Below are 13,050 nucleotides of genomic sequence, written 5' to 3' on the forward strand. Positions count from 1 at the left end.
AAGGAACTGCTGGCAGCGGAACTGACTACCTACTCCGTGAAGACACGCATAGTGCACGCATTAAAATGGACATGGGTTGTCCATACTAGGGGAGTTCCAGACTCTTGGACCTGTATAGATCAATGTCTACTGAGCTAGCACGGTTCTTAGCAAGGGTATATGAAATGCATTTGATCGTCTAGGTGGATATTAACTATTTTGCGATATTTCAGGTTGCGAAGAAACTATGGAGATAAAAATAGACGTGACACAGTTATTTTCATAACTGTACATATAATGTCCTAACAGAAATACAAACTTATATTAGTGTGCAGTTATTAGACCCTACATTTACACTGATATGCCATGCACTTACATTATAAAGGCGACATGTTAGATGATACATTCCTGTTGACGTAAGTGTGCCGGTAGGCTTTAAGGTGTGTAGTTAATCGGATACAAAGCTCTATCACTGACTTAATGTGAGAGTGTGTGCATGCAAGTCATTGTGACCTGCTCCTGTTTGGACATACAAATAGTATGCAAATATTAAGATTTTAGATGTCTCATGCCATTTTTACTCTCATGAAGAAACCTCGATCATTTATGCCGAGGTAGCTTCATATAAAATGTACTGTGTAAAAATGCACATTACACATAACTAGTTGTAAATGCTAATGAATGAATATGGGCCTTCCTCGTTTGCAGACTATTATCGACAAATAACACGTTCTATTGGACAAACAAAACACATAATAGCTTAAAGAACAGGGCTTGTGTTCCCTTTAAACCATCTCGTAGCAAGAATTGCTTCATTTGTAACGTGTAAACCTTAACACAAAATGAAATTACTTCTCCTTCGCCATGACAAATACTTGTTACGACGTGAAGTGCGAGTGCCACGCCAAGTTGATTGACTTATGTATCGCTAGAGACTGGTGGTTTCTAATCATTAGAAACTTCGAGTCTGTTGCGATGCATTTCCTCATAGTATGGCATTGCTTCTTCTCCAAGTTCGATGACGTCAGGTTTGAACTTGTCCTTAGGCGGAACAGGTTTGGCTGGGTTGAACCTTGAGCTCCCAACGGCTGCGCCAACATATATCTTATTAAGATACAGGTTAGGTGACGGCCACTTCCATGTCTTAACTACCTCCTGAGAAGCCTTCCACTCCAGCATGGACTCGGAGTAGGGGAAACCCATGGCCTGGCAGTACTTGGACGTGACCTCACCGGGATAGTTGAGTAGGTCGGAGGCATCGATCACCATCACGGACGGGTCGATGTTCTCCTTCACGTACTTCCACAGATTGTAGTGATGCTGGAAGACGTCCTTGAAGTAAAAATCGCCAATGTACCAACGATAGTCAAACAGACTTTCATCTTTGTGCGACTGGCTCTTCAACTGACCGGATGCGCTCAATCTCTTGAAGCCTTTCGCAGGGAGTTGAAGACAAGGAATGGGTGCCGAAGGAGGAAGGCGTGTTTGAATCCAGCCGGGAGGTATCTTTTGGCATGGTCGTATCGAAATGCACAGCTCTCATCCTTTACAAAGACGTATTTACTGCCAGAATCCTCCAACTTCTTCTGAACTCCTGGGTACCTTTAAAAACAAATATGCATATCTCATCTATAAAAGGCTGTCGCTGATGTTACAGCTTCACTTGTTAGTTTGTTTGTTTTTTGTTTCTGTCTGTTTTTTTTGTTTTTTTTTACTGATACATGTAGTCAGATTCACATCATTTTGGGTCCTTGTGGCGTTGCAAAAGCAATTATTTATTTGATATTTATTCAGTCTTCCTTAAAGGGGGTGGCTAGTAACTGATCAGTGGGAATCAGGAGGAATGCTGGGGGATGATTGTTCCAATTCTTGTGGGATTCATTTAAGAGTACATTATATATATATATATATATATATATATATATATATATATATATATTGTTGTGTGACAAATATTTGCTCCAGAACGGTCTCATATTCAAGTAATGTGCAGTTTAATGCCCCGTCACTGTACAGGCATGCTGACCTGGAAACATTAAACTGCACATTACTTGAATATGAGACCATTCTGAAGCAAATAATTTTCACACAACAATAGTTACATAATGTACTCTTAAATGAATCCCACAAGGATTGGAACAATCATCCCCCAGCATTCTCACTGATCAGTTACTAGCCATCCCTTTTAAAAAATACACCACTGTACATAGGGTGATCTCAAAGCCTGCTTCACAACAGAACCCTGTGACATAAAACACATTGCACACTAATGTTTTTTCAGCAACATTGACAATGAGCAACACATAAAACACAAAATTATTGTTGCAGCAACCTAACTGAAACACGCTTAAACTTGGAAGTGTCATAAGCATAAACCGTTGAGTCAAAAAGAGTAATTTAGCTTTCAAGATAAAAGAGAGTATGATAAACAAAATAAGGAACAAATTGAAACAAACATACAAAGGGTCACGTTTGAACAAAACTACATACCAAAGACGGCATACGAAACATAGCATTAACACTACTCACTGCTTTCTGACAATAAGCTCACATCAATATATACGTTCTATGACAAAGAGAGGTACGGCAGAAGTTTTGTATTTATGTTACTATCTTTAAAGAGAAAAGCATGAATTAGATATTGAGTTTGCAAATTTCGAGTTTGAAAATGATGAAAGTATGTGAATATTGAACATATACTGGTAGTTTGTTGAAAGCGAGCATGCAAAATACACGCATCTGAAAAGCATCGTTCTTTTTTGTTGTTGTTCCAATCAAGCTACAAAGATGTGTGCACAGAGTGAGAAGGAATGACAAACCATGGTTTAATAGCACGCTTAGAAAAATGTGTAAAAAGAAGTATTTATTATATCGTAAGTATCTCAGGAATCGTACTGCCACCAATGAACAGAAATTTAAACAGTATAGGAATTTAGTTAATAAGGAAATACGTAAAAGGAAGCGTGAGTATTATTACAGGAAATTTAGTTGTGTGCGTGGGAATTTAAAGAAAACATGGTCTCTTATTAATGATGTAATGAATAAACAAAGGCAGAATAACCATATTGAATCATTGCAAGTCAATGATCAGTGTATCGATTCTGCAGAGTCTGTAGCAACACATTTTAATGAGTATTTTTGTGCAATAGGTAGAAATATTGTATCAGAAGTGTCCAATGCATCTGCTTCTGTTTATACTTACCTGCGCAATTCTCATAGCCAATCTATGTTTTTTAAGCCTATTACTATATCTGAAATGTTAACTATTGTCAATGATTTGAAAGTAAATAAGAGTCCTGGTGATGACGATATTCACGTCAATGTATTCAAGAAATCAATATGTTTTATAATGGAACCCCTGTGTGCAATATTAAATTCATCTTTGGAAAGTGGGATATTCCCACGACAACTTAGAGTAGCAAAAGTAATTCCAGTTTATAAGAAGGGGGACAAACACCAGCTACAAAATTATAGGCCAATATCATTGTTGTCAGTTTTTACTAAATTGTTTGAAAAATTAGTTTATGCTCGATTGATATCATTTATGCATTTGAAAATCATGAATTTTTGGTCGGAATATTCTTAGATTTAACAAAAGCATTTGATTGTATAGATCATAGAATACTTATTATGAAATTAGAATATTATGGAATAAGAGGAAATGTTTTGAACTGGTTTAAAAGTTATTTATCAAATCGTATACAATATACAGTTGTGAATAATACAAAATCAGAATTGTGTTATGTGAATACAGGCGTTCCACAAGGTTCTGTACTGGGTCCTCTTCTGTTTTTGCTTTTTGTTAATGACTTGCAGTTTGTAAGCCCTAATTTATATTCCATATTATTTGCAGATGATACAAACCTATTTTTTTCAGGCCGGGATGTGCATGTGGTTAATAATATGATAAATTCAGAAATGCAGAAAGTGTATTCTTGGTTTACTGCAAATCGTTTGGTTATAAATTTTGATAAAACATGTTACATGGTATTTAAGACAAAAAATAAGGTAATAGATGAAGATGTTTTAAAAATATTTATAGGTAATGTCAAAATCAAGCAGGTCAACAGAGTAAAATTTCTTGGTGTTACAATTGATGATGGATTAACATGGAAAGGTCATTTTGATGATATTTGTATCAAAATAAGTAGAATTGTTGGTGTCATAAATTATCTGAAACATATATTTCCTTTAAAAATCTTATTAACCATGTATCATACAATGATTTCCCCACATTTAACGTATTGTGCAATAATATGGGGTCATAGTTCTTTATATTTATTGAATCGTGTTTTGATGTTACAAAAGCGTGCAATAAGAATACTCTGTAATGTAGATCCGTTTGCACACACTGCAGTACTGTTTAAGAAATTGAAAATTTTGAAAATTGATCAAATTGTGCAATTACAAGTGGCTACATTTATGTTTTCATACTTTAAAGGTGTCTTACCTGTCACGTTCCATAATTCGTTTACCCCAAATAGTGCAATCCATGCCTACAACACTAGATATGCCAACGAGATATGTTTACCTTTTTACAGATATAAGTTCTCTAAGACTACAATTAGATACACTGGAGCAAAATGCTGGAATGAGTTGCCAACTTTTATTAAAGAGAGTCCAACACTGTCATCTTTTAAACGTAAATATAAAATGTTATTAATACAAAGTGCAATTGAGTAATTATTGTAATAATTTTGCCACTTTTTTTTTTCTGTGATGTTTCTTTGTTGTTTTTGTTCCTTGATGTATATTTGATGGAAATTGCGTACTATTTATTGTTTGTAAGGGAATCGGCCTCGATAGGCTTCATACAGCCTTTACTGATCCCTCACGTGCTATGTTGATTGTATATTTTTCTCTTCTGTTTGATTGTGAACGTGATGTTTTCTTTTTAGCATGTGAAATAAATTTGAATTTGAATTTGAATTTGAATTTGAAAGCTTTGATTTTTGTCACCGCCGAACGAGTTCGAGCAGGGGACTATGAAACGGGCTCCGTATGTGTGTGTCCGTGTGTGTGTGTCCGTGTGTGTGTGTGTGTGTGTGTGTCCGTGTGTGTGTATGTGTGTGCGTCCGTGTGTGATCAAAATGTTCAATTTGCTACTTCTCTGTCATTTATGAGCCAATTTTGATTCTGTTTGCTTTATATGATAGCACTACATGGGAGCTTTGAAACTTCTACACAGAATTTCAGTTGTGACCTTTGACCTTGACCTTTGATCTATATTGTACATTTTGCTACAAAATGCTACTCCTTCGCCATTTCTAACCCGATTTCGATTCCGTTTGCTTTATGTGATGGCACTAGGTGAGGGCTTCAAAACTTCTACACAGAATTTTGACCTTTGACTTATTTGACCTTTGACCTTGATTTTTGACCTGTATTGTACATTTTGCTACAAAATGCTACTTCCGGCGGGGACATGTATTACGCACCGCGTAATTTCTACTTTTCCTTGTTTGTTTGTTTTTTTTTAAATCAAAGAGGATCATTCATAGCGTATTTGGTGTTATATAACACGTGGCGATTACAAACAATATTTTAGTGTAATTTCGATATGTCGTTGCAAGAACATTCCCAAAAGATATTGAGACACATAAGGCCTACGGATACCTGATTCTTGTTTCAGCCGTCTGCCAATTACTAAGGCTCAATCTATTTTGACTTCTCTGAAATTTTAAAATTGATGTTTCGAAGAAAATTACTCTTATATGTGTAATTTGTGACTGACTGTCAGCACTGACGATCTAATTCTTTTCTTAATGAATTATAATAGTGGAAAATGAGCAAAGAAAATGGGATTCCATCGGGATTCGAACCCGAGACCTCCGGATGCTAGCCCTATTCTCGATACCGACTGAGCTGTAGAAAGCCCTAGTACAGTGTTCGTCCCAGAAACCCTTAATTCCCAACGCTCGAATGGTCAGAAGCTATGGCAGTGTGTATGTGTGTGACACACGCGCACACTTGAACCTGACATGAATAACATATTAGTTTCTGACAAGATCCAAAAAACATAGTTTAGTTTAGTTTGGTTTAGTTTAGTTTGCATGAACTTTCATGCCATTTATTTCAAACCAGTCTATTAGAATATTCAGTTAACTCTGACAGAAATGATTCTCTTATTTCATTATAGCGGTATAAATGCGAAGAAAAATTTCGTGTGAGATCAAAAGACAAATCACATACGACGTTTCTGGCAAACAACGCATATAAAAATCGCCCAAGAATTGACCTTTGAGGTACTTCCGATTAAACGGGGAGATAATCTCTTTTATACACGCTGGTAGTAGCACCATAATTCTCTCATGCAAATAAGAAGTAAACCTAAATTGCCATGCATGCCATATAGAACGGTAACTTTCGTACAATTTTAATCACGTGAAATACTATTAAAAAAAGATATCGCCCAAGTTATCACAACTGGCCATAAAGGTTACCTTGTAAAAAAGCGATTGAGTGTTATCAAATGGGATTGTCAGGTTATTTATCAGGTCACTCGAGCATTTTCCTTTTGGGATAGGGATTATTTTTTGACATTTACCATAGATTTTGTACGGAAATTGGTCAGTACCTTTTGTCAGGTCATGCACTCGAGCACTTTCCTTTTTAGGTAAGGATTATTTTTTTTGAAAGTTTCAATCATTTGTATGGAAATACAGGTCAGCTAAAGGTTTAGCCATTATGATAAGCTCCTCTTTTCAAAAGGCATGGGCGAAGGTCGTCTGATCGGTTTAATCGATTAGCTTTAGTGCAGTGACTGCAGTCATTTCCTTCTGAGCAAATTCGCATTTCGATGTCTCTGTAAGTGAATGAAAAAGCTGTTCTTGACAAAGTTTGTAAAGTGTTATGTTGAATCGTGAATTATCTATGCCAAAGTTTCTCAGAACAGCATTTTACGCTGCTAGGTTTTATTACTTGCTTAGGTTACCTATGTCTTCCTCAAAACTAGTTTTATCCAATTTCAAACAAACTTTATGTCCTTCGAACTAAATCATGACCAATGACTGGACGTGATGGAAAGGGGGTGCTTATATAATCATAGAAACATTTTCAAAGAAAAAAAAAACAGTATACAGCAATGTAATGACCTACAGTTAACATTGTGACTGGACAAAACATGATACGCATGTCACAGTAAATCATTTCTTTGAAACAAAACCAAGAAAAACAATACTAGATGAGAGAATAAACCAACACTAACAAGAATCACGTTATTCATGCACCAATATTGGTTATCGTAGTCCTACATAACCCCAACAATAAATTGCTATATATATCCGCTACTTACGCCCATACTTACGTTAGTCTGTTGGCGATGATGTCACAGTTTAAAACCATACCAATCCTATCAGCAGCTAATTGGAAGTCTTCTTCGTGTCCATCATACAGTTTCGGAATTCGGCTCTTTTCCAGCCTTCTTCATTTTCCTCTTCGGCAAAATGGCAGAAGCCGTAGGGCTCGAACCACACTTCGCAGTCGGGAATACCGCTCATACATTTAGAGAAGGCCGTGGAGATCATTCGCGGCGTCATCCACAGGATGGCTTTGCCCGTCCCTTCGACGACGTTGGGATGTTGATGAGCCATGGCTAGGTGTTAACACGGGAATGCTATGTGATAGAGGCGGCACTCGATCAGATAGGGTTGCGCATGAATATTTGCGCGCTTTGTTGTGTGAGCAGGTTTGGAACATAACCAATAACGCTTTGGGGTGCACTAACTTCCCTCGGTTTTATTGATTCAACAAAGGTAATTACGGTTCGTCCATTTATAAAAAAAGAAAAAGAAACAAAGAAAGGAAAATAAAACCAGTGTGCAGGAAGTAATACATAGTGTAGAATATATAACCTTAATATTCCCTTCTCTTTTTCCACTCTATTTTCATGATTTTCTGTCTCTTTATTAATGTTAAGATAATTTTTAAACCTTGGAAGTCTAGGGATTGTTTCTTAAGTTAAAAAAAAACACACAAATGAACATAAATACTTTGTGCAACTTATAAATACATGTATTTGAACGTCCTGCAGTTTTTGGAAGTGGGTATAAAGGAAGAATTCGGATGCACAAGATAGTGATGTGTGTAGGAGAAAAGGGGGTTATGGGTCACCTAGGACCTCACGCATTAACTTTTGTTCCTTGTGTTTGTCGCGGAGCATTTTTGGAGCAGTTTTCGGAGGAACATTATGCCTTGACGTTGTCACCGTCACCAATCTGATATAAACGCCTTTTCAATACGGCAATTAAAAACATACAAAAATGTGCGTTTACGATCGGCGATTCTCCCAAAACGATGTTCCTGGGGAAATATACATAACGCAAAAATTACCGTTACGTCATGTCAACACCTTTCCGGCTCATGAAAATACGTGCGCGCCGCGGTATCGCGGTTAAGCAAACTCTTTCGAATGCCGCGCAAGGCACGCAAGGTGCAATTCGCATATACCGTACGTCCCAATAAAAAAAATTACAACGGGACCCTCCGCAATGATATTTTTAAAAATATTGAATCAATCTAAATACAAATTCAGGGTATGAAAATATAACTCATTGTCCACATCTTACAGAAAACCCCATTCAATTTGCTTCATTGGTCAAAGAGAAATGGGGAATTTTGTAGAGGATATCGGGAATCTCTTCCTTCCAAGTTCTTTCTATTATTAACACACATTTGGCCCCGTTTTATCAAAAGATAAAATCGATTTTAAATTTCCTTACCACACAGGCCGCCATAGACTTACAGTTGAAATTAACTATATAATCGATTTTAACTCTTCATAAAACAGGGCCCTGTATCATCGAAGTGCTAAACTTGGAAGAATCAGACTCATGACATGCTTTACAACAATCCACATTTCTCTGTGACCGCTTAACCAAATCGAATGGGGTTTTCTGCAAAATAGAGCTAAAACGTTATATTTTAAGACACTGAAGTAGCATTTAGTCAATTTAATCATATTGGCTGTTATCAATGCGAAAATCTGATTGTATTTTTTTTTTGGGGGGGGGGGGGGGACATACTGTATAGCGCTGTCAAACTCGAGTTCCCTCGCTGTTTTGGTTCTGTATATAGACAAATATACATGAACAGCTCGCTACAATAGAGGGATTATAAGTTTTCAACAAGTAAATCTCCACAACTATACTTCGTAACGATATGTCAATATGGAGTCTTTCTCTCTCAATGGCTACACTCTCGTTCATGTCGAGGTGGTGATGTCGCCCTCTTTCAAAATAGAAGGGATGGTATGGAATTTACATTCTTTTCTAAAAAGCCGGCCATGCAGCAGTACACTGTTTATTGAAATACAATAGTACCTCAAGGAAACAAATCCATTGTTGTTGCTACAGACTAACCAATACTGACATCTCACGCAGATTCTTTCCGGCTACCTATGAGATATCAATGTTGGCAAAAAAGAATGTTGATTTGATGGGCAAATTCAATATTAATTTGCTCAATTACAAAAGAAATAACAAAACTATGTATTAGTTTCCTCGAATCATTCTTTTAATTTGGTTTATTTTCCTCTATTACAAAACCTACAAGGATTATGCCTCATATTGCCATCTTGATTGATAACACATTTTGCATTTGTATTGACATAACTTACAAATGTGGTCTTATTTCTTTTAATATTTCATATCGCTTTCTCATATTTCATATAAGCACCCAAAACAAAACCCATGAACACTATATATATATATATGTAAATTATGTACACACACACACATACACATAAAAACCGACAAAGACAAGACTGATAACAATGAGTAAGAAAGGCTATTTTTATTCAGCAGCTCAAATCTGTTGATTGGTCTGACATCTATATGATACTGACAATGTTACCAAATCATATCATGTGTTCAGTCAAAAACTCTGCCACTAACATGAAATAGGTCATTCTCCGTTTGTTCGAGTCGCCGTACATGTTTTTTTTTTTTTTAACTGATAAAAAGAAAGCATGTTGAGATTGTACAGAATTTTTATCAGAAATCCAACCGACAAAACACGCATGGCTTATGTCACTCATAAAAATAGATTGACGAAAATTTGACAACGTCCGAGCATCATTTTGCAAGGACCATCCTAACAGGCATGGTGAAAAAAAGAAGAAGAAGAAGAAAAGATTACCCGGAGTTGTCGCCGTAACTCTAGTTTGAACGGCTTGAGATAAGCATCTGTGATGTAAAGGTTACTCAAATTATATTTGCCAGCACATCCACGTACCTGTCAGCAATAGTGATATTTCGCAATATCAATAGAAAAAACTTTTACTATTGATGCAAAATAATGAAATGGATGCTTTCCATCTTTCCCTCTGTGAGTGTTAAGAGACCGTTTCTGTAATTATTACAAAGCATGGATGTTTCTTTTCCTACAGTCTAGTAATGCTGCGTTTACACCATGTTCCCGGCGGCCACGGCAGCCCCGTTTCAGGTGACAGTGGACAAAGCGGGACGGACGTGAAACAAAGCGGCGAGAAGGGATAGGTAAACGTGACATGCCGTGATTGTCGTGGATGCCGTGTCAGATTTTCAAACTCTCAAAAAAAAAAAAAAAAATTGCCACGGCAGTCCCGGTGCTAATGAGGAATATTGTATACCGTCATAAAACGGGGTGAGAGCAACGAAACAGGACGGCACGTGATAGGCCATAACAGAACTTAGCGGCGGGCAGTAGCGGGACGCGACGGAAAATATTGATAGTCTAACCTGACCAGACACCGACACCAGACACCAACAATGAATAGGACCTAGTAAAATGTCGAAAGAATGATACAGCACTATAACCATAGCATTTTTTTCGAAATTGATCAGTTAAAGTACGTAAATTTTGTTATTCTCGTGTGCCCAATTAAAGACTACTGTGACGTATATATGGCTACTAAGCAATCTCTGCAAATCGGCACACAAATAACCGAGTCTTCAGTCCATAGCTTGAAACTGTGCTGTGGTGTCCTATTCTCTGTCTTTGCTATGTACAGCTTACATCTCACACTTTACACCTTGCATCTTGCACTGTGTCTGTACACCTTACACCTTAGTTGCACCGTACACCGTACACTTTGCATGTTCAATCGTTAAGGTCAAATTAAATGAACAACAATAATAAGCATTTGTGCTCAGTTATACATCATGGATTTTGTATGAATGATGGATAAACAAAATTAATGCTATAACACTGCTCATTTAGCCTGACACTTGGGTTTATAATCACATCCAACCCCTTTCTCTTTATCTCCAATTATTGTCAAATACACCTGCTGTTTCCCTGTTTCAGACCTAATTCAACGCACACGGTCCCAGAATCTAAACAATACAAAACTACTATCTTATACTTATCCTATAGGGATTGCATCATCATAACCAATTAATATCCAAGTCCTATGGAATTCATGCCGTACAACTGCACTCATTAGTATTCACATACTAGGTGATAGGCCCTGTTACAGCCTTGTAACAATTCTACGCACCAAACTTGTTTGCTTAATCAATTTTACTTATTAATTCCTATACACCCCGTTGTACTTTATACATACAGTACGAATATTATCCTTCCTCCTACTTTCATCTGTCATATCACAGCACCTTCATTTTCATGCTTTACGCAACCCTTTTTTTACACTGCACATTCATACGCTACTATTGACTTGCACATAACTAACATACATGTACATGCTCCAGCGTACATACACATGTAAATCGTTCAAACTTTTACACCTACATTTTCGCATATACAATTATACCTTTTATCATCTTTATACTCATACATCATTTCAACATTCCTCAACGAAAATCTTATCTTTGCAATACTTACAACATTGGACTTACACCGATTAGCGTGAATTTACTTGTAGAAATCACTGCCCACAAACACCCTGGTCTGTGATTTTTTAGTCTGGCAACCAACGCCCCCTATCGACCGAATAACTCAATCCAAACCATAGAGCTGTAGAGCTCTATGATCCAAACAAATCCCCGCTTCTGACGCCACTGAAACAAACACATACTTCGAACTTACAACTACACAAAAGTAAACTGTGTTTTCGTTATTCATTTGCTTGATGATCCCAGTGTGAAAGAGCGTTGAGATAATGAAGCACAACAGACGAACAGGAAACAAAATTTTCATATTTAATCTCTTTGTGTTGCATTGATCGACATTCATTTTCGAATGTTTTACCTTTTCCCACTTTGCTCAGTTTCTAACCTGCCTTACAATACCATACGTCTAGTGTTTACACGGGTCGATGAACAGACAAGGAGAAGAGCGGGGCTCAGATTCAACATAGTGTGGAATCAATATTTTAAAATCAGAAGTTTGAAACAGAGTATACTCGGGGGTCTCTGTTCACTCCTATGTCTGTCTCTTCGAAAACAAAACCAAATAGGATCGTTTTGTGTTGTTGTTGTTTTGTTTTGTTTTGTTTTTGTCCCACTCTTGGTTTAAAGTATAGATGACTTTTTTTTTTCTTGACCTAAAGATTTGAAACAAATAGTGTAGAAAGGAACATCTTTCATGACCGAGGAATAAGCGAACTAAGAACATCATTTCCTATTCACTAGAAAGTGTGTACTCTTGACCATTATTGTTGATCCGCAGGAAAGTTATGTTACATTTTGAAATTAGATAACCTTATCCTCGATTTTGATCAAACTCCTGGCATTTGACTTGTACGACTGTACGTTTCTGTTCATAGTTTTCACCACTATAATTATAGGAACAAGAACAAGGAGTGGGGTGGAACTAGAACATGTAGCAGTGGAGCTTTTGTAATTCAGCTGCCAAAGGAAGAAAATAATGCTAAGCAGAAACCTGGAAAGTACATCGTGCTTTCTTCTTGTGTGTGCTCCTTTTCTTCTGTCTGCCCACGGAGATGTTTAGTGATGGAGAAGACTAACCTTTGTACCAATGCTACGCGGGTCTATCGCATGCAAATGTTGATATTGCTATGACAAAAGACGACGCTTCTGTTGTATGTATACGCATCATTCCTCAATATATGCGTCATTCCTCAATGTACGCGTCATTCCTCAATCAGAACAAGCAAGCAGCAGTTTGCTT

General features: G+C 37.0%; 1 pseudogene; it reads right to left on the reverse strand.

Annotated features, from left to right (window-relative positions):
* Positions 1 to 924: 924 nt before the first annotated feature.
* On the reverse strand, positions 925 to 7,571 carry LOC140228434 (uncharacterized; annotated as a pseudogene).
* Positions 7,572 to 13,050: the final 5,479 nt, after the last annotated feature.

Source organism: Diadema setosum, chromosome 5 (assembly GCF_964275005.1).
Source record: "Diadema setosum chromosome 5, eeDiaSeto1, whole genome shotgun sequence".
In the NCBI taxonomy this organism is placed as follows: domain Eukaryota; kingdom Metazoa; phylum Echinodermata; class Echinoidea; order Diadematoida; family Diadematidae; genus Diadema; species Diadema setosum.